This window comes from Wyeomyia smithii, chromosome 2, assembly GCF_029784165.1.
Source record: "Wyeomyia smithii strain HCP4-BCI-WySm-NY-G18 chromosome 2, ASM2978416v1, whole genome shotgun sequence".
In the NCBI taxonomy this organism is placed as follows: domain Eukaryota; kingdom Metazoa; phylum Arthropoda; class Insecta; order Diptera; family Culicidae; genus Wyeomyia; species Wyeomyia smithii.
Window position 1 is genome coordinate 41,500,106 of NC_073695.1, and position 20,398 is coordinate 41,520,503.

At 37.1% G+C, this 20,398-nt stretch overlaps 1 protein-coding gene across 2 annotated transcripts in view; it reads right to left on the bottom strand.

The window, feature by feature from the left end:
* Positions 1-19,473, bottom strand: part of LOC129720890 (fibrinogen-like protein 1) — a 368,457-nt gene extending 348,984 nt beyond the window's left edge. Inside the window, exon 1 of one of the 2 annotated variants that reach the window (XM_055672777.1) lies at positions 19,364-19,473. The gene's annotated coding sequence lies outside the window, so the exon portion shown is untranslated. The remainder of the gene's footprint in view (positions 1-19,363) is intronic. The other variant, XM_055672776.1, reaches the window with a different exon arrangement.
* Between the last annotated feature and the right edge of the window lie 925 nt (positions 19,474-20,398).

Consider the following 20,398-nt stretch of genomic DNA (forward strand, 5'->3'; position numbering starts at 1 on the left):
AAACACCCCCAAAATCAAAATACGGTTTTTTGGACCTCAGTGCATACATTTTTTTTAACTCAGTCATTTCTTAACCGATTTTCAATATTGAGGCAGTTTTGGAAAGAAAATGAATAGAGCTTTCAAAAGATTTATTGGTTTGAACTAATATCACTGAAACATGTTGAGTTATTCGAGTTTAAATATAATTTTAAGATTTTTTCACGCAATTTTTCAATTTATTTTGAAATTTGTAACCTGTTTTTGTGGGAAAGGTACTACAAATACACTTAACTTTTGAAATTATATTCAATAACGAATCAAACAAAAGTGGTTTTGTGAAAATCGGTGAATATTTGGCTGAGTTATATATTTTTTAGGAAAACCAGAATTTTCGGCTTTTATCCCACAATTATTTCGCGGTGCTACAAATGGTGAAAAACACAAGAACTTCTGAAGTGACCAACCGTAGGTTGTAGGTCTTGTTGAGTGTAATATTCGCTCATACTAGAAATTTTCCAAACACCTCCAAAATCTGAAGTTATGGTCAAAATACGGTTTTTTGAACCTCAGGGCATACATTTTTTTAACTCAGTCATTGCTATTAGTGTATTTGTAGTATCTTTCTCACAAAAACAGGTGGCAAATTTCAAATTAAATTGAAAAATTGCGTGAAAAAATTATATTTAAACTCAAATAACTCAACATGTTTTAGTAATATTAGTACAAACCAGTAAATCTTGAAAGCTAAGTTTATCTTCTTTCCAAAACTGCCTCAATATTGAAAATCGGTTGAGAAATGACTGAGTTAAAAAAATTGTACGCACTGAGGTCCAAAAAACCTTATTTTGACCATAACTTCAGATTTTGGGGGTGTTTGGAAAATTTCTAGTATGAGCGAATGTTACACTCAACAAGACCTACAACCTATTTTAAGAGAAATACTGGATATAGGGTAAGGACCCCATAATTCGCTCTGACCCCATAATTCGCCCACCCACTAATCCCAAATTGTTTACGGGGTTTGTTATTGAATTATGCCAAATAATAATTTATTTTCAATCTCAGCTATTAATTTTTTATGTTCAAACACGGTTCTAAGAGTTGACACTATATTGCGAACAATAAAAAAATTGGTGGGCGAATTTTTGGTACTCGGATAAAGAGGGCGAACTATGGGGTCGTTACCCTACTAGAATACATGTGCAACAACAAAATCCATCAGTATTGTTTTAATTGTGCTATTGATTTTTTTCTGTAACAACTGACTAGTTTTTCGTCCGCGGGTAACTTTGATAATGCCGAAATAATAAAGGAAAATGTATTGAAGGTTTTAGTTTTTGTGCAATGAAATTTTGTCAAAGGACTATGCACAAGCCACGTAGAAAAGTTTTGGATTCATTCTGGCTCTTCTCCCGTTGGATTCAAGCCATACAAATTTAAAGCATCGATTATCAGATAGTTTACGTTTTTATTCGATTGATACAAGGTGGGTTCTTCGTTGGTGTTGGTTTTTAGTGATTTGAGTGATTTTATTTGTTATATTTGGGAAATTTTGGATATTACTTAGAAAATTGCAAATTTAAGGCTCATATTCGCATTTCTATGAATGATGTGTTTAAAAAACTCCATTGGAATAATGCTTTGTAGGTCACTTATATACGAAATATGTAATTGTTTCCTTGCCTTAGTAAAAACAAAGTTCAGATTCAATAAAAATGTTTTTTCAGTTGCTGGAAAACTGTATGACATAAATTGGGTTGTTATGTGCAAGTCATCATGCATTATCAATGATACCCACACTAACAAAGTTTGCCGCGTTTAAGCCCAAACGGTATTGAAGCTAAACATGGCCGACTGCGAGTCACGCTTTCACAGAGAACGCATTATCTATTTTCGAGTCTTGTGCTTCTCAAAATTTAAAGTGGTGCCTCGAAATCGGCTGTTTCTGGCTTCAATACCGTTTCACCTTGACATCGTCTTTAGTATGCGAGTAAATAAGTATCGGTGTTGGTACACTCTCTTCTTCATCGTATTGTCCTTTAAGGAGCATACAGATCTAAATCTAAAATTCTAAGGGCATCAATACGTCTTTGTTGCAGCGTTTTCGTGCCTAAAAGCTCGCAGCGATCAGAATATCCAACGTTACACCCAAATCTCGAATCTGGTTAACTCTTGTCAGAGTTTGGCCAACCATTGTATAAATGAACGTTTACGGATTATATTTCCTATAAAACGAAATCGCACAACATTTCTGGATACTAACTGTCAAATGAATAATGGAGCACTACTTGAGAAAAAGGTCGACTAGTCGCTAGAATTCGAGAAAGTCTACAGTATTTCTTATTATCTTGAACAACTTAACATCATCTGCAAAAAACATACTGCAATTGTCTGGCAATATAAAGGATTCGTTATTTATAAACAATGCAAAGAGCAGTGGTCCTGAATTACTGCTCTGCGGAACCCCTGATACATTCGAAAAATGAGCAGAATGCTGTGATCCAATCTTTACGTACACGCAAAAATTGGACGGTGCGGAACAACATTAATATTGTGTTTAGTTAGCACATCTTTTGTATTATTTTGGAACCAGGTGTGTTGTTCGTGATGCGTTTGGTGCTCTAGCAAATGTTCAATGTATTGGACAGCTCAAAATCATTGCACTTATGAAGTATTAACCGGTGCTAGTATTGTCATGATGATTTGTACTGGTATCGCTAATATTTTTCAGAACGCTGCTATCGTTAAAGCAGTGTAACAGGTAATCAATACTAATGATTTTGGTATCGACTAGATAAATACAAATATGAACTAATCGATTCACTTTCATGAATCCGCTCATTCAAAAACATCATCGAATCAATGATAATTAAAAAGACATTAGGTTTGTTCAGAACCTTATGCATTTAATGACGACTTTGATTAATTTCATATGCCAATGGTTCCACGTTACTGGCACCAGCGTCAGTAAATTCTGTTGCAACAAGGCTCGCTATTGGTTTCGGTTGCTGACGGTGATTAGGAATACACGAGCCTTTGATACGCACCGACTCGCGAGAGTAACCAGCGGTTTTGAAGCGCCCCAAAACTAATTGTTTGCCCAAAACCGGAGTCTACCGAAACATCACGATGTTGTGTGTATGATACATTAGACTGGGACACGGTTATATGGGAAAAAAGCGATGGTGTTACTTTTTCGCTCTCATGCACTTTTCGTGTTCCTTATGGGTCCTATAACAACTGTGTAACTTTTCAGATGTTTTCAGTTGTTATGGGACCCATAAGGAACACGAAAAGGGCCTGGGAGCTAACATTTATTTTTTGTCCCACCCTAATGATACATATTCCGATTTCGATCTCTGTCAATGTATTCATTTCACATTTGTTGCGTTATGGATTCAACACATTTGTTGTGCTAATTGCAGGGTAATGAATGTGCGTTTTGAGAGGACACATTGGTTGATTAAAGCTTTAACTTTTGCGTGTAGAGGGTACGATTTACCAAATACGACCGCAGCCATTGTACAAGAGCAGGGACTTACGATATATTTCTTGTTGTGAGTGTACACCACAACATGTGGTTTTCGATGTGTACAACTCGATATACAACAAACCCGGCATATTCTCGTTCATTTGGCTGGTGATCGTGTTTTTTTTTGTCAAACAAATAGAGTAAATGATGGTGTATACTATCCTACTCTCACTCAACTCAACCGTAGCCGAAGTAGTCCCTTCCACCACACTTTTCCTCACACAAAACATCTGCTGCTGCTTTGGAATCGAGTAAATATCAATTCTGGTGTCCCTCGAGGCTTTATTTAGGACCACTTTATTATGTTGTACGTAGTCGTTTTTTTTTTTTTTTTCAAAAAACATAATTGTAGATCCATACCGATTTTTTTTTCCTGTGTGGACTCATCACTGCGACCAGAGATTAGATCTATTGTGAATATTGCCCAAGTATTTTCTGTATGCCGCACTTCATATTATTTGAAGTAAGTGATACGCTTATCATTCATATCCGTGCTTGTATGTAAGTTTTACCTGTCCGTTTCAAGCTTACTGCCAGAGCTGCGAATTTTCACTGTCAGCAACAGAATATCAGTTAAAATTGAATGCTGTGAATATCGAGATGTCAGCACGAAAGAGCTGGAAATGAAATTACTTTCAGGTTCAACCGGTTGACAGTGGTAATACCGACTACTACTGCGATTTCGCTCGCGTTGTGTTGTTTTAGCAATGCTCATGTGTTTGAGAATATAGATGCTCATTTTTTCATCAGCTTTATGCATTGGATTGGCTCAGATCAAATATATTCAACATGTTTCTAGACAATATCATTTTTTTCACTGATATGATTTCCAATGAAAATTGACACAGGTTGAACTTTATATCAGTATCAATCTGTGAGAATGAAATTGCTGTTATGTGATATTCGTTTTGTAGTTTCGAAATTTCGCAGGTCTGCTTACTGCTCTACTATACCGAGCCTCTGTCCATCCTAACAATATCGCCTAATTACAATTCCCTGGAGAGAACTTCCATACGTTACTCACATCAGTTGAATTATAACACTGTGCTACAAATGAAAAAAAAAATGCAAGAACTTCTGAAGTCACCTAGTGTAGGTTGTAGGTCTTGTTGAGTGTAACATTCGCTCATACTAGAAATTTTTCAAACACCCCCAAAATCAAAATACGGTTTTTTGGACCTCAGTGCATACATTTTTTTTAACTCAGTCATTTCTTAACCGATTTTCAATATTGAGGCAGTTTTGGAAAGAAAATGAATAGAGCTTTCAAAAGATTTATTGGTTTGAACTAATATCACTGAAACATGTTGAGTTATTCGAGTTTAAATATAATTTTAAGATTTTTTCACGCAATTTTTCAATTTATTTTGAAATTTGTAACCTGTTTTTGTGGGAAAGGTACTACAAATACACTTAACTTTTGAAATTATATTCAATAACGAATCAAACAAAAGTGGTTTTGTGAAAATCGGTGAATATTTGGCTGAGTTATATATTTTTTAGGAAAACCAGAATTTTCGGCTTTTATCCCACAATTATTTCGCGGTGCTACAAATGGTGAAAAACACAAGAACTTCTGAAGTGACCAACCGTAGGTTGTAGGTCTTGTTGAGTGTAATATTCGCTCATACTAGAAATTTTCCAAACACCTCCAAAATCTGAAGTTATGGTCAAAATACGGTTTTTTGAACCTCAGGGCATACATTTTTTTAACTCAGTCATTGCTATTAGTGTATTTGTAGTATCTTTCTCACAAAAACAGGTGGCAAATTTCAAATTAAATTGAAAAATTGCGTGAAAAAATTATATTTAAACTCAAATAACTCAACATGTTTTAGTAATATTAGTACAAACCAGTAAATCTTGAAAGCTAAGTTTATCTTCTTTCCAAAACTGCCTCAATATTGAAAATCGGTTGAGAAATGACTGAGTTAAAAAAATTGTACGCACTGAGGTCCAAAAAACCTTATTTTGACCATAACTTCAGATTTTGGGGGTGTTTGGAAAATTTCTAGTATGAGCGAATGTTACACTCAACAAGACCTACAACCTACACTAGGTCACTTCAGAAGTTCTAAATCGCTGTAGCACAGTGTAATAGGGACTTATTCTTGTTAGAAGGAGATTCAATAGATGAACTGTAGAATTCAAATTGAAGGAAGGCTACGTGGTGGGGAGCCTGACAATAAACCCATGCTAAAGTCCTTTGACAACCAAGTGGCCTGATTCTACTGAGATTCAAACCGACGACCACCCGTTTACCAAAGCGCACTCTGTAATCTTGCGGCTACGAAGCTCCTCATCCATACCGATAATAAAAGCTCTTGTGGGAAACAAGCAATGTAGCAGAAATACACATACTCTGCAGATAAAGGTTATCACAACTAAATGTGGGCGAAAGGTTTACTAATTCTAATATTTCCATTTTAAGCTAACTGCTCTACTATACCGAGCCTCTTTCTATCCTACCAGTATCACCAAATTACAATTCCTAGAGAAAGACCTCACCTAACGTTCATTCTAAGAGGGGTCTAAGTATGTCAAGAGGAAAGAGGTTTTTCGATACCACGTTACAATTTCCAGTTACAATTCCCTGGAGAGGATTAATATTCCTCTGGCCAGTTTTACTTTAAGAAGGACTTATTTTGTCGAGAGGAAGGCGTCTTGTCGAAACCTCATTCCTCCTACCAACACTGCATCACAATCACAATTTTCTGAAGAGGCTCTGCCAACTGAACCTCTATATTAGATTTACTATAATTAGGACTCACATTTTGGTCAAGAGAAAGAAAATTTTGTTGGAACATCGTTCCTCCAGCCAATATCGCGCCATAATTACAATTCCCTGAAAAGATCAGTTAGGGTGTGGGACTATTTCGTCAGGGGTTTTCTTCGTCTTAATTTTTGCTACATTCTAATGAGAAATATATGACGAAGAAAACCCCTGCCGAAGTAGTCCCACACCCTATACGTTACTCAGACAAGTTTTTTTCTTATAAGAGGGAATTATTTTAGTTAGGAAGAAAATCAACAGGGATATTGTAGAATTCAGTTTGAAGGAATAGTATGTGATAGAGAGTCTGAGAATAAACCCATGTTGAAGTCCTTTGACAATCGAATGGCCTGATTGTACTATCATTCGAACCGTCGACCACCCTCCTATCAAAGCGGACTCTGTAACCTTGCGGTTGCTGAGCTCCCCACAGTACACATAAAAAGCGAAAGGTTATATTAAGCGAGTTAAGTAACTGATACTTTTTAGAAGTTTATTTTCGGTTATTCTGAAGCCAAATACACCGAACGCGAAACAAAAGGATCGACAAATGTTAGCTGCTTGGGACGCAAACAAACAAAGCAATAGAGATGCCCACTAAAAACCATGTGTATCCATTTATCAGCTCAATATGAAGATTCTCAATTTCGCTTGGCTAAGACCCCCCTGAAGCAAAAATCCTGCGCACGGCCATGACGAGTATGCTACTGCTGCTTAGGCGCTAATATATAACCGCAGTTCGCATAATATTGCATATTTTAAATGCTAGCGTTTTTCCTGGCTGACAGTTTAAAGTGCGAGATAAGATTAAGTTGTTAGGTTATTATTGCTATCGTCGAGCACGGAGGGAGCTTAATTTATTTCTTGACCAGCCGATAGTGTGGGACTGACTACGACTACGGAGGTTCTTTGGATTGTTTCAAATTACAGTTTAGCTGTGGTTTTTGTTCCTCAACTAAGTGACAAACGGAAATGATCCAACATTCCTACGTAAATGCATCTGCGTGGTTTTTTTTGTGTGAATCACTCATTCATACCCACTGATTGACCACGTGCAGTACCACAGAACCCAGAGGCTTCTAAACAAACGCTAGCAGCTGACAATCCGGCCGGTAGTCGAGTGCGAAGAAAGTAAATTATTGTTCACTCCTTCGAGTCGGTCGTCGTGGAACGAAAACCGGGCAGACCGGGAGAAAGATTGCAGCTGTGTGATATAATTCAGTAAAGAGTGTATGAATTCTCGGTCTAGTGATTTTTATTGAAGCTGTCTCACTAGACTGGCTTCTTGGCTCTCTCTCTTTCTCTTATACTCTTTCGACTTCCATCGTTGTTGAATTCGAGATTGAATGCAACCCGACAGGCATTCGCTGTTCGCTAATAAAAAGGCCACGAACTTTTGCTGCAGCATAATTTTCCTTATAATTGACCCTCTCCATTCCATCTACAAATGTTGGCATCTGTGGCTTCTGTAAGAGCCAAAGCAAGAAAACATCCAACAAGGAATTGGTCGTAAGCGCACGGCGCTTGACGTCAATGCGGTCGGTTTCTTAACTTGAGGCTGAATTTGAATGTTTTATTGTGATAGCGCAGAGAACCTAAACTGATGAAGCTTTATTGGATAAACAAGTCTGTTCTCATTTGTCTAAATCTACAGACCATAAAACATGAACTGCAACAACTTAATATTTGTCTTAAAAATATCTTGACCTGATTTCGATTATCACATGGCTAACAAAACTTCACAACAAAGAATAATTTTCGAGAAACGTTATATTGCATGAACGCGACGGGTATCTGATGACAGTCCCATTTTGGCAAAATGATATTGTCACGAAACTTGTTTGTAAATTCATTGCGAGGCCAAGTTTTATGGCACATTAATCGTACTAGTGTAGTGGGGCCAAACTGTTAGAGTTTATGGCTTCATTGGTATTTTGCACTGATCGTATGATGATCTTCCCTTTTTAGAGAAGCATCTGTGCGCTTGGAGCGCAACTAAATCTCGATCGTAAGCGGTATTTACCATCACTACATCCGTATGTACTACATTACTACTTTTAGACAAACTAAACATAATTAAGGGAATAGTAAAATGTAGAGAAGAATAAAATATGTCAAAGTGCTGAGAAAAATAGAACATACTTGAGCTTACCACAAATCAGATTGTAGAAACTAATTCGAAAAAATAATTTGACTCTAGAAAATTGTAAAAAGCGCTTCCACACAAAAATCTGAAAATTTAAAAAATTACAATAACTCACGATTGAATGAGTGATAAACTTAACTTAAACTTTTTGATTCAGAATACATTAGAAATCTGTTAAAACGTTCGTCATTTCAGTATTTTTTTATTTTTCAGATTTGGCTGGAAAAACTTTTCCAATGATTGAATATTTAGGAATCCTATATCGCAGAAATTACAAGTTGGATTCCACAAGATATTGACTCCTAATTTGTATAGGTGAATAATTCATCTGTTTGCAATATTGGATCCCATTTCGACCGGCACCATACACATTGTCCGCCATTATTGTATGGCGTCAAAACAAACGGCCTGCCGCTATCTGTGTAAACCCCCACGAGAGGCGCAATGCACGTGTTCACCAAACTAGAAGCGCGTTCCGAAAGAAACAGCAATACAAGCATCGGTTTCTGGAGACATTCTCATGATTATTAATAGCAAGAAGAATGACATTCTCATGGCATCGGCCGGTACGGTCTGGGCACGGCTTCATTAGACGACAGGATAGGATAGGACCCATGCGGTGTGTGGCGTCTCCTCCAAACCAACTGCAGGGTGAGTTGAAAATTGGACGATGCACCTTTCTATTTTTGGGAATAGCATGCTGCTGCACTCCGCTTGATGAGCGCCAACAGCAAGCAGCATCCCCTGAGGAGGGCAATCACACGCAGCGTGAAAATTCGGCAGTAGGTAAGCGCAGCATAGCGTCATTCTAAACCGTAACGTCGTCATCGTCTCTCATTATTATTAGGGCTTGTTTACGCACATGTGTGCAACTCGCATCATCACAAATTGCCGCAGCTGCCATTTGACAATCTATTTTCTGCTGTCCGACGACGACGCCGCTGCCAGCGTCGCGCTTCCGTGGAACTTCTGAATTACAGTTTCCTGACGTGACGAGCATCCACACTCGGATGGATGATATCCAATCCAGCCGGGCGACCTTCCTTCAAATAAATGCGAAATTTTATCGGATTCATCGAACGCAAGATTGTGTGCCGGATAATGCAGCCAGTTGGCATTTCAATTTATTCATACCGCACATCTAAGTAACCTTAGCACCTCCACTAGGTGTTTTAATGCGTGTCCATAAAATTAAACAGGAAACAATGGCACGTGATTGAATTGTACTTCTCGGCTGTGTACACTCAATAAAATCACTCTGAACTTTTGGAAGCTAACAATAGGTACATCCGATTAGCCCCTGTTAAATACAAAAAGTTGTGAAGAACACAACGACAAAATCGCGACGGACATAGTAATTTCAATTGTATTCACTGTATTTGTAACAAATTAATGTTTTGTAATGGCAATTTTGAATAATAGTACACTAAGGTCGTTTTTTACGCGGGGAATGCGTTCCAAATTTGTATGGCCCCGCGTAAAAAACGACTTTGTAAAGTTGCAAATATAACAAAAATAAACCTAAATTAATCCACCTAGTGGTCAGACTCAGCCTTTCTCATTCAAACTTATTATTTGTAAAAATAGATTTACATGAATGCTTAAATCCAAAAAAGTATATTCACTCTTTGGGTTCTAAAATATCGATGTTGTAATTAAAGTATAAAATATAAAATTTGACGTAATGTTAGTGCTTCAGAAATAGCGAAATATAAGAAATGACTCTTAAATTCGAACAAATTATTCACGAGCGATATCGGGAACGTTCAAATAGTACGATACCACATTTAAATCATGTTGAGGCCATATATATTGATCAAAGCAGCTATAGTGTTGAATAGTCTTTGAATTTCTTTTCTTTACAAAACTTTTGAACAGTATATCAAATTTTTATGAAGTTTGTTATTTGTAAGTTTGAGAGATGACTCGTTTGTATGACACTAGTAATGTTCAAATAAGTCGTAATACTTGAGATAATAGACTTTCGTTGTTTTACAAATTAAAACATAACGGTTGCTTAAGGGGTTATATACCTTTTTAGTTTTCAAAAAACCGGGAAACATTTTATTACATTATCTTCAAATACAACATCATGAGAACATTTCCACAAATTTTCATAAAGATCTGAGCAATAGAAAGAAATTTAGAGCGATTTGCAAAGAGCCTCGCCACGGCCGCATTAGCCAAACTTGAAACTTTACACGCGATTATCTCGGAATAGTTTTTTTCCGAAAAATGACTTTGCCGTGATCCTGATTGTGGGAAAACTACTGAACCGATTTCCTTCATCTTTTTTTTTAATTTTCGTTACAAAATTCGCCGGTCCTTGAGCGATCGCTTTTTGAAACATACAGTTACATTTTGCCGCAAATAAATTTTAATGCAATTTTTTGCGCTCAAAACGTGAATTTTTTGGGAAAAACGTTCCCGTTTGCACTTAGAACAAAATACTCATAAAGGCGATCGTTCAAGGACCCGGAACACTTCTAAACTAATGAAATAATATGAGTTTTTTGATTTCGGTTGATCCGGTTGAGTCTCTATCAGGATCACCGCAAGCCTCTGCAAAAAAATAGCGTTTCGGGGAAACGGTCATTACTCCAGTAATAATTTGTATATCTCAAAATCAAACGTATTTTCTTGTTGTTGAAAAACTGTACTTTCAGAAAAATACCACTTTGATGCAATGTAAATGGTGCTATGCACTTAAAAATAAATTCAAACTTCCCTCATTTTTCTCGACCAAAAAGGTATATAACCCCTTAAGTTTGATTTCAATCAAATGAAAAGGGAACGTATGGGGGAGCCAAGCTTTAAAACCACGTGTTCAATCATAATTTATCAGTTAACCCTTAACTATACCGTTCATTCGATATCAATATTGTTCAAATCTGTTGTGTAGTTTCTAAGATAATGAAGTTTCGTGATTTTCACATTTCGATACATTACAGACGAAGTTACATTCCGATTACAGCAAAATTCAATAGGGTGTTATGAGGCAGCTAGTCCTTTCATTTGATACTAATTCTGTGGAAATCGGGTCAACCATCTCTGAGAAAAGTGAGTGAGCCCAAGTAGTCATCAGAATATGTTTCTTTTCATAGCTGGATTTCACATTTCTAAACATAACAGGAAAACTAATAATCCGTTCGCAAAAAAAAATCATTAGGGTCTTATGGGGCAACAAGACTTTCCATTTGACACTGATTTTATGAAAATCGGTCCAGCCATCTCTGAGAAACATGAGTGAGATTAAACAGTCTCCAGAACACGTTTTTTTCTGTAACTTCTGAACCATATGTTCAATCTTTATAAAATTCAAAAGTTGAGGGTTTTAAGGTAGCCCGTTCATTTGAAACCAATTTTGTTCAAATCGGTTGTGTAGTTTCTGAGATATTGATGTTTCGTGATTTTTACATTTTGATACATAACCTCTAAACTAGAAATCAGATTACAATGAAATTCAATAGGGTCTTACAGGGCAACTAGACCTTTCATTTGCAATTGATTTCATTGAAATCGATTCAGCCATCCCTGAGAAAATCGAGTGAGATTGGGAGAACGTTACACACAGACACACATGCAGAAAATGCTCAGCTCGTCGAACTGAGTCGAGTGGTATACGACATTCGGCCCTTTTGAGCACTTTCATACCTTTAGTTTTTGCAGTGATTGCTATACCTTTCTAGGAGAAAGGCAAAACGTGAAATGATAGAAATGACTTTTAATTTCAACTTCAATCCCGAGCAAGGCCGTAAACATTGAAATAGTACAATATTAAATTTAAATGATGTTGAGGCCACATAGTTTGATCGTAGCTATAGTTTTAAACAGTCTGCGGGTTACGTTTCTTTCTATAACTTTCAAACCATATGTTTAAACATTATGAAATGAATTGTTTAAGGATTTGGAAGCCCATTTATTTGAATTCAACTATATAGATGAGGAAAAATTTGAATTCAACTATGTTCATAGCTTCTGAGATATAAGAGCGTTTTTCACATTTTGACGCAGCGCCAAAACTAAAAGTTTGATTACAATAAAATTCAATAGCAACTTAAGCGGCAAATAGACCCTTCATTTGACACCAAGATAGAAAAAATCGGTCAGACCATCTCTGAGAAAAGTGAGTGCGAAAGAAAGGTGCACATACACACGTACACACCCACACACAAACATATACACCTATACATGCATATATGCAGAAAATGCTCGATTCGTCGAACTGATTTGAGTAGTATATGACATTCGGCCATTTCAATCATTTTTCTACCTTTTAATTAGCCAGTGATCGTTAGGAGAAAGTCAATATGTTTACTTTCATTATGTGATTTAACATTTTTATGAACAACGGAAACAGTTACAATCCGATTGCAATGAAATTCAATAGCAACCTATGGGGCAACTACACCTTTCATTTGACACTAATTTTGTGAAAATCGGTTCAGCCATCACTGAGAAAAATGAGTGAGTTTAAACAACCTCAGTATAACTTTTCTTTACATAACTTTTGAACCATATGTTCAATCATAACTAAATTCAAAAGTTAAGGGTTCTGGGGACAGCCCAATCACTAGAAACCAGTTTTATTGAAATCGGCTGTGTGGTTCCTGAGATATTGATGTTTCGTGATTTTTACATTTTGATACATAACCTCTAAATTAAAAATCCGATTACAATGAAATTCAATAGCAACCTATGGCGCAACTAGACCTTTCATTTGCAATTAATTTTATGAAAATCGGTCCAGCCATCTCTGAGAAAAGTGAGTGAGAAAAAAAAGTTGCACACACACACACACACACACATACACACATACATACATACATACAGAAAATGCTCAGTTCGTCGAAAGAAGTCGAGTGGTATATGACATTCGGCCATTGGGACCACTTTTATACCTTCGGTTTTTCCAGTGATTGCTATACCTTTCTAGGAGAAAGGCAAAAACCGTCCCAAAACGTTGAAACCTCGTTTGAATATGATAGTAGCCAATCTACAGACCAAAATTCAATATTTTAAATTTTGAGTATTTACACCAAAAATTGCGAATTTTTTTGAAAACTGATATATGATCACTCGTGGCCTTGAACGGAAAACGTGATTGAAATGAGGTCGATATCTTGTACCGTTTTTGAGTAATGGAGGAAAGCAACCCGCGTACAAAAAAACCGTGTGAAAAGCGACCTTACTCTAGTTATGACAACAGTTTTATGTTTATTGTTACTACAACATTTGTTGCAGAGTTGAGCAGAATTGGGTGAAGATCAAGGCATGTGGTTCGATTATTATCGTTGGGGCCTTCTACTTTTCCTCAAATCTCAGGAATGAGGTAGATGTCATTGATCGACATATAGCGTATGTGAAATCAGTAGTCAACTCGATTTCTCCACGTAATGATTGGTTGGTTCTTGGTGATTACAATCGTCCGGTTCTGAAGTGGAAAAGACATCCGTGTTCTAATCACATGTACGCCGATACTCTCCAATCTGCTATCAACTCAAAGTAGTGCGCAACTGTTGGACGGAATGTCACTTCTAAACATGCATCGAATCAATCACGTATTGAATAATGATGAGAGAATTTCGGATCTCGTTTTCTTCAATCAGCAAACTATGAATGACTGTGATATCTTATCATGTGGAGAGGCTTTTGTTAGGATTGATGAAAGATATCATCCACCCATTCTACTTTACTTTCGTCGTACTGCGGACGTCTCATTCGTAGAAGAGCATGACCTTACAGCACGTGATTTTCGAAAGGTTAGCTGTGAAATAGAGACCGCTTGAGAGCTTTCATTGTATAAATGATGCTGTAGGATATTTCACCAGCTTGGAGTAATGCAGAACTCAAGTGGCTCAAACGTCGTTGTTCACGGACTTCTCAAGCGTATCGAAACAGTCGTTGTGAGCTTAACCATTCGCGATTTACTCTGGGCGATCGTCTGGATAGAAAATCAAATAAAACACTAAAGACTGGAACGCGCAAAAATTGGTCGACAAAGAAATCGTTTATTTCAGTCAAAATTCATTACAAAAAATTTAATATTTTTATTTTGGTAGTTCAACTCACATGTTTAAAGGAAAAAATGTTCGTTTATTATTTTGGTTTTCTAAATCCAAGCTACCGTGCCATCCGCTTAACCCCTTTCATTAAATTTTGTACAGTGGTCTTATCGACCTTATTCATCGCCAAACGCCAGCTCGATTCATTCTGCTGCTCGTTTTCGATGGATTTATTAGTTTTTTTTAATATTCCGTTTGACCAAGTCTCAATACTGCCGAGGTGTTTTGTTCGTATTCTGGGTTCACCACCTTCACCGTTTTAAACGTCGACAACCCGGCTCGTTTCTTGGCTCGCTGCACATTAGTTTGGGAGACAACGAGCTTGCCAGTGACGTATTTGATGGAGAGGTTAGAATTCCGCTTATAATTCGCTGCCACCTTCTTCATCGTCGCTACCACGTCTGAATTACGATTGCCGCCGTTTCCAGGCTTCCTAGCGGTCGACAGACGCTCTCCGAACACTTTTAAAATATATGTTACGGTCGATTTGGCCACATCCAGCAATTTTGCCAATTTGGCGTGCGAGAACGTCGGATTCTCGTGCTGCGCGAGCAAAATTTTGACACGCTGTTCCTCTTGCTTGGACGCCATTTTGAAAACTGGAGAGCAAGGGGTGAAAACTCATTTTTTCAATGATTGTACATACACTCAACTTCCAAATGCAACATTTCATGTTTTTGGTGCTTATTACGGGAGTCACTTCACGGTGAAATATATTTCACTCTCACGCTCACTTCACTTTTATTAGACCCTTTTCCCGATTCCACCTCAAGTGAGGTGACAAAAATCACCTTCGTGGAGTGAGATTGCCAGTGAAGTGAAATTGAGAATAGGACAAGTGAAATGAGATTGTTTCTCAGCTCAAAAATGTCAAGTCCCAGAAAGTCGTTTTTTCCCGTTTTTTTTAGATAACACCAGATCTTATGTTCTGCATTTCTAAGACATTCGGCATAGAAAAAATGTTTTTTTCGGTATCGAAAATTCCTGAACTAGTTTGCATTTATTTCATCGGGCAAAAAAAAGAAAAATTGACCGCTTTAAGGCACGGATCAAACTCTGATTCGCTTCGTTACTGAAGAATAAATCCAATATTTACCATCAGATCACAAATCAATCAACTTTAAGACTTATGGCAGCTTCGTGGAATCATTTCACCGTTCATAATGGTCGTGAAATAATTCCACGCGAAACGTCGCTTTTTCCGTTCTCACTTCACTGATATGACACTCATAATAACCCAGATTCCACGGCAGATGTAACTTCGCGACGTTTTTCTCACTTACGTGAGTCCCGTAATAGGATTTTGTTCACTTCACTCTGATTTCACCGTGAAGTGACTCCCGTAATAAGCACCTTTGTAATGCGTTTTTAACAGAAATACAGCAATTTGAAGTCGACCAATTTTTGCGCGTTCCAGTTTTTATACAAATGCTATTTCAAACGTGTGGAACGAAATCTCCGGTCTAATCCGAAGGGCTTTTGGAACATATAAAATTCCAACGGAAGAAAAAAGGTCTTCGGCGACTGTATTTTTGGATGACAAAAAAGGAACGAGTAGTAGCAAATTTTCTTTGTTCAAAAAGCGTGTTGGTAGTGTGTTCAACAGCGAAACGACCACTGCTGAAGACATTGCAACTGTTTTGGAGGACGTTCCTGTCGACAGATTTAATGCGGATGTTTTCGTATTTGATGAAGAGTCAAAGAGATGAAGCAATCCATTGCTCCTGGCCCGGGCGGAATTCCGGTGACTTTGTGGAAAAGTTGCTGCGAATCTCTGAAAGCTCCTTTTGCCTTACCAAGCATTTGGAAGTCATCTTACATGTTCCCTGTCTTCAAAAAACGTAATAAACTACTCAGGGGTATTACTTCTCTGTGTGTATGCTCGAAGGTTTTGGAGTCTATCTTCTTTCGGGTAAAGAGTTACATTAGCACTTCCCAGCATGGTTTTTTTTTCAGGCAGATCGGTATCAACTGGAATTTTCGTTTCATTACTTGCGCACATCAGATCAACGCCTTCAAATTGATGCGCTATATACTGACCGGAAGGCACTATTTGATCGTGTCGACCATCATATTTTGTTAGAGAAGCTGATCCGTTTAGATGCTTCGGTTCTTGTTGCATGGTGTTGTACGTATCTTTGTGAGAGACGGATGGCGGTAAAACTTGAAGCATCGCAGTCAGAATGGTTTTGCAATAAGTCAGGTGTCTCGCAGGGAAGCACATTAGGACCAGTGTTATTCTTCTTGTCCATCAACGACATTATATATCTGTTGACTGCCGACATGCTTTTTTATTTACTTGACAAGTTTTCTTTTTGTATTTGCCAACAATAACATTTAATGTATTAGTAAGATAACTAATGTACGTATATTGTTTGTTAGGTGAAAAATAGAAAAATATCATCTAACAATTGACATTTCAAATTGTAAATAAATCTCAGTAAACACAAAAAAATCACTAGTATTAAGTTCTACCAGCAAGTTAACAAATTGTTTGAGGGAAAGGGCTGTTTAAAACTTTTCGAAAAACTTTTACCTTCGAGGCATCAAATTAGTCTAAGTTCATGGATAATAACTGACCTAAACTGTTGGGAAAGTGTCTTTTCATGTTGTCCGTGCTAGGCATTCTCGCATGTAATTGGTTCACTGTTCGCGTGGATTTGTCCTTGAAACTTTTCATAATTTTTTACCGCTGGGCAATGATATAATAATGATAACATATTGATTATTTATTGTTATCCATCATGAGGTCATGCTGTTATTAGAGATACTCAGAGGGAGATAAGCGATGGAAAAAACCGCCAATTTGACAACTAGGTTTTATGTTTATGTTTAATTTTGTATACTTTCACCACAACTGATCATTATTTTGTTGTTGACCACAGAAAGGGTTTGTAAACCACCAGTTAAAAATCACTGTGGTAAAGCAACTTTGGAGCATTCCCAGTTCATTGTTTAGCAATAGAACATGAAAAACGTGGGGAAATGCATATATTCTTAACTAAACCTGATTGCAATACCTCCCGATGTGTTACCTGTCTTGTTCGTTTGGCTCGGATTTTGACTATTCGCTTGGCTCACAACATTCTCTCCGCATATTGCCAGCTGTTTTTATCGTTTGAAATCTGACGGAAACTTGAGCAGTTTCATTTCCAATTTTGCAGATCGTACCCCAGTATAGACAACACATGGCATGGTGAAATAATCTTTCAGGTAGTGCAATAATTTTCGTTCAAAATGACCGGAAAGTTTTCATGCTCCTGTTGAATATTTGATAAAACAACCTGCGGTATGGTGCGATTCTCCAAAAAAAAAATGGGCAACCGTTTGATTTGGCTGAAACTTTGCATAGATGGTTCTAAGGGCAAAAGATGCCATTTTGTGCTATTGGTTTAGGCTTTTTGAACTTTTTAGGCTTTTAGAACTTTTTTAGAGGCTTTTTACTTTTGGGAAACTAGTTTAAAATGCTATTTTGGTAAGGTATTGACGTTTAAAAATATTTTTAGAGTCAAAACGTTTTGTTCAATCGGTATCGGTATCGGTAAAGTTGTAGATACATAATAATTTTGTTTTCGAAAAAAAAACACTAAAAGAATGTTTTTTTAAATATATTAAATCTATATTCTTTTATAAAAACTAAAAAAGACGACCTAAACAATGAAAACCGTCCGATCATGGAGATATCAAGAAAAAAAATTAACTTTTGAAAAAAAATATTAATTTTTTTATCGACATTTTTTTATTTTTTAAGAAGAACAAAATTGTTAACTGCAACTTTGCCGAGGACACTATGCCAATCAAACAAACCGTTTTGGCTGTAAAAATGTTTTTTATCTTTAATAGAGCACTACAAGGGAAAGTTGTAGATAATATTGTCCCCCAAAAAAAAAATTTTTTTTTTTCAAAATATTATAACTTTTTTTTCCAGATTTCTCCATGATCGGAAAGACTTCATTGTTTACGAAATACGTTGAAGTTTTTATAAAAAAAAATATTAGATTTTTAAAAGTCGAACTATTTTAGATAATTAATTTTTAGTGTTTCTATTAAATTTAAAAAAAAATACAAAATGTACATTTTTTTCGGAAAGAGAAAATTTTTATCTACAAATTTGTCGAAGACCAGGCCCGGATTTGAGGGGGGGGGGGCCAAGAGGGCGAATGCCCCGGGCCTCCCGACTCGAGGGCCCCCTAGCCTTAAGCCACAAACACTCAAAAGCATATCAGACGGGAAGACGAAGTGAAGACCTTTTTTTGCTCCTCACCTTCCAGCGGAGTGTGAAGGCCTTGCACAATTTGCAAAAATTTTTCGTCGAAATTTTGTAAACAAAAAGGGTCCCACGAAAAAATCTGCCCCGGGCCCCCCAACACCCAAATCCGACCCTAAGACGTCACACCGATCAAACAATCCGTTTTGGCTCTGAAAATATTTGTAATCTTCAATACCTTCCCAAAATATCTAGCATTTTTAATAGCTTCTCAAAATTAAACCAATAACACGAAATGGCATTTTTTGTCCATAGCAACGTCTATGCAAAGATTCAGCCAAATCAAAAACTGAAAAGAATATTAAAACTAATATTTTTTTTTGTGGAACTGCTTAATATGTAAATCTAAATCTAAAAAAACTGAAAGAATTGCAGTCTGGAAAGGCTCAAAATCAAATTCTGTACCTACGTTTCACTATAGGCGGTTTCTGAATATTAAAATCGGCAACGTGAACATTCTCTTAGGAACAAAGTTAAGAATAATTTTTAATCGAAATATGACTACGGTAAATCGGTGCAATATGTCTAAGAAAAAATTGTGTAGGTACTCATTTATCAAATTAAAAAGGTTTAAAATAAATCAAAGCTTAGCACATACCTTATGTTGTTGCAAATTTCATCAATTTTACCGAAATTTACAAAAGTATTTAGATAGTTCAATGTGTGACACTACGATTTTTTGCAGGTCAGCTAACATTTTTTAAACACTCACGTGTCTTTTTGACTAAACGCACTACCTACATCTCTTTTTTCTAAAAAATACTTGAAAACAGAAAATTGTTTCCTGATGACTGCATGCAATGCAGCAAAGCTTACTTCGATCCCACAGTATAGTATGCAGAAATTACTATAACTATGCGCCTTCTCCAACTAGTCTCGTTGAGATGCAACCGACTCGGTTGAACCTAAGGAACCATTCAAATATTACATAACGCGGAATTTGGCAATTTTCAATACCCACCCACCCCCATGTAACGCAATTTTACATGTTTGCCACATGCAATATAACGCTCCGCCGAATACCCCCCCACCCCCTAGAGCGTTATGTATTATTTGAATGATCCCTAATGCAATTGAACGCGACAGGGGGAGGGCAACGTCAGTAGCGATCAAACCATGTTATGCCGGCTTAATAAATGGCGCATAACACCAGACCGATGTCATGGCAACAGTTTCCTGAAGCCGCCGCCGATGATGATGGCGCTACGGTTGGAAATATGGTCATAAGCTCCTTTCATTGTGCCGCATGTGTTACTGTACGGATTTTTTGCGTGCTTCTAACTATATTGAATGTAGGGCTAGCCGGAACGTGTTGGAACATGTTTGAACGTGACCATTTATGTCCTGCACAAAATCCATAAAACGTTCAAAACAAAACAATCGTGTTTCGCTTTCTGCATTTCTTCACAACACTTGCAGCAACAGTTGATCTCGCATGGACGGTGCTTAATCGGCTGTTTCACAAGCACTGACAGCCTTTTGACGTATAATCAAGCCAGAGAGCCAGAGAAAAACGGCTTCAAGCGAAATGTATGGGGATGACGTTCGTGACAGGGATTTGCCTAACACACGCAAATACAGTATGGTTTATATAGGGTGTGGCAATGGTATCATAGTTCTACATATACATCTA